The sequence below is a fragment of the Triticum urartu genome, chromosome 7A (genome assembly GCF_056163025.1).
Source record: "Triticum urartu cultivar PI428250 chromosome 7A, HENAU_Tu73, whole genome shotgun sequence".
Classification (NCBI taxonomy): Eukaryota; Viridiplantae; Streptophyta; class Magnoliopsida; order Poales; family Poaceae; genus Triticum; species Triticum urartu.
The window spans coordinates 307,492,731-307,495,562 of record NC_141879.1 but is presented as its reverse complement, the minus strand read 5'-3'; positions in this window follow the sequence as shown (position 1 = coordinate 307,495,562).

Below are 2,832 nucleotides of genomic sequence, written 5' to 3'. Positions count from 1 at the left end.
GTCAGTTCCTTAGTGACCCAGGGTCATTTCGGACAAATCAGGTCGGGTTGCCAAGTGGCTATAAATAGCCCACCCCCCACAACCATAAACGGTTGGCTGCTCAGATTGAGAGTATGACTTTTGTCGTTTGAGAGCAACCCACCTCGAAGCCTTTGAGAGAGAATTCCTTGCGAGGATAAAGCCCTAACCACCCAGAGCCAGAGAGAATTGGGCATCACTTAAGTCTTCTTGTCTGTGTGATCTGAAGACTTATTACACTTGAGGACTGTGCATCCTCCAGCCGGTTAGGCGTCGCGTTCTGAGCATCCAAGAGACATTGTGGATTGCCGATGAACGAAGTCTGTGAAGGTTTGGGAGTCTACCTTGAAGACTTACCAGAGTGATTTGGCGAGGTCTGTGTGACCTTAGCTCAAGGGGAATACGGTGAGGACTGAGTGTCCTGAGCTGCGTGTTCAGGACTGGGTGTCCGGGACTGTGTGTCCTAAGGTTTAAATACCTAGCCGCCCCAACCAGACGTACAGTTGTCACAGCAACTGGAATTGGTCCAACAAATCATTGTCTTCAACGAGTCACTGGTTTCATCTTCCCTTCCCTTTACTTACTGTTGCTCCTTGTGAAGTCATTGTATGTTTGCACTATCTTTTCTCTTCACTGAGTGACTGCATGCTCTGTATGGCTTCATAATATCTTCCTACCTGATCCTTACTACATTGCTGTTATTAATTCATTATGCTTTCACTTCATTGAACACTTGACTATGGCTTGCCTAGTGTAGTCTACCTTCCGCTGCATGGTAATAGGTTTATTTCTATCGTTTGTCTTCATAACTTCCACGTTTTGAAGACTTTCATAAAAATCGCCTATTCACCCCCTCTAGTCGATATAACGCACTTTCACCTTGCGAGGACAAAGCCCTAAACACCCAGAGCCAAAGAGTGTTAGGCATCACTGAAGTCTTCCTGTCTGTGTGATCTGAAGACTTATTACACTTGAGGACTGTGAATCCTCCAGCCGGTTAGGCGTCGCGTTCTGAGCATCCAAGAGTCATTGTGGATCGCCGGTGAACAAAGTCTGTGAAGGTTTGGAAGTCTACCTTGAAGACTTACCAGAGTGATTGGGCGAGGACTGGGTGTCCTTAGCTCAAGGGGAATAAGGTGAAGCCGCGGTCTTCTGAGTTTAATCTCAGCCTCCCTAACCAGACGTACAGTTGTCACAGCAACTGGAACTGGTCCAACAAATCATTGTCTTCAACGAGCCACTGGTTCCATTCTTCCCATCTCTTTATTTGCAGATTGGTCCTTGTGAAGTCATTGCCTGTTTGCATTATCTATTTGTCTTCACTGTGTGACTGCTTGTTCTATTTGGCTTCGTTCTATCTTCCATCCCGATCTATACTGCCTAGCTGCTATTAGTCTTTGTGCTTTCATCTCATTGAATACTTGACTATGGCTTGCTTAGTGTAGTCTACCTTCCGCTGCATGGTAATAGGTTTGTTTCTATCGTTTGTCTTCGAAACTTCCATGTTTCGAAGACTTCCATAAAAATCGCCTATTCACCCCCCTCTAGTCGATCACTAGCACTTTCAATTGGTATCAGAGCAAGGTACTCCCTTGTTCTGTGTGATTCGGTTTAACCACCTGGATTTTTAGCTATGTCGACAGCAGGGATAATAAAAGTCTCCGCTGCGTTCCCAGTCTTCGATGGAACTGAATATCCCTACTTTAAGAAGAAGATGCGCATGCATCTTGAAGCCATTGATGTCGACTTCTGGTATGTCGTCAAGAGTGGCGTCCCCAAGGCTGGTGAAGGTGTCACCGCTGCTGATGTCAAGAAGTTCGTTCAACTGGATTCCACTGCCAAGAACATCATCTGTGGTCATCTTACCAAAGGACAGTATGGCCGTGTGAGTGCTCTGGAAACATCCAAGCTAGTCTGGGACTGGCTCTCCAAGGTCAACAAAGGCGTCTCAACCCAGAGAGATCAAAGAATCAGTGTCCTTTGCAACCGCTTCAAGATAAACGACAATGAGAATGTTCAGCTCACGTTTGATCGACTCACTGACATCACAAATGAGCTTCAAGCCCACGACGCTACTGAGATCACCAAGAATGAAGTCGTCAAGACACTCCTGAGATCACTTGACAGCTCGTTTGACACCCTAGCCCTGACGATTCAAGAACGCCCCGACTTCAAGACACTCGATCCGTCTGACATACTTGAAAGGCTCAACACACATGAGTTTCAGCTTTCTGAGAAAAGTGATATCTATGGTCCCAACTATGGGCGAACTCGTGCTTTGAAGGCAAAAGCTGTTTCCTCATCTGAAGAAGACTCTGATTGCAGTTCAGATGATCCTGAAGACATTGGAAAGGAGCTTGCTATGCTTGTGAAGAAGTTCCAGAAATTCACCAAGAAGAAAGGCTTCAGAAAGTCCTCACGATCTAGCTCAAGGAATGATGAAGCTTCTGCTCATGACTACAAGAAGAGAACATGCCACAAGTGCAAGAAACCTAGCCACTACATCTCTGAGTGTCCGCAGTGGGACAATGAGAACAACAAGAAGAAGAAGAGAAAGGAATATGATTCTGACGACAACAAGAAGAAGAAATACTCAAAGTCTTCTTCCAAGTCTTCATCAAAGTCTTCATCACACAAGAAGAGCTCATCTGGCAAGGCTCGTGCGTTTGTTGGAAAGGAAATGGATTCAGAGGAGGAGTCTGCTTCTGAGGAGGCGGAGGTGGAGTCTGAGGAGGAGTCCGATTCTGGCATTGCAAGTCTGGCTACAGCCTACGTTGCCAAGTCCATCTTCAACATGAAGACAATGACTCCATC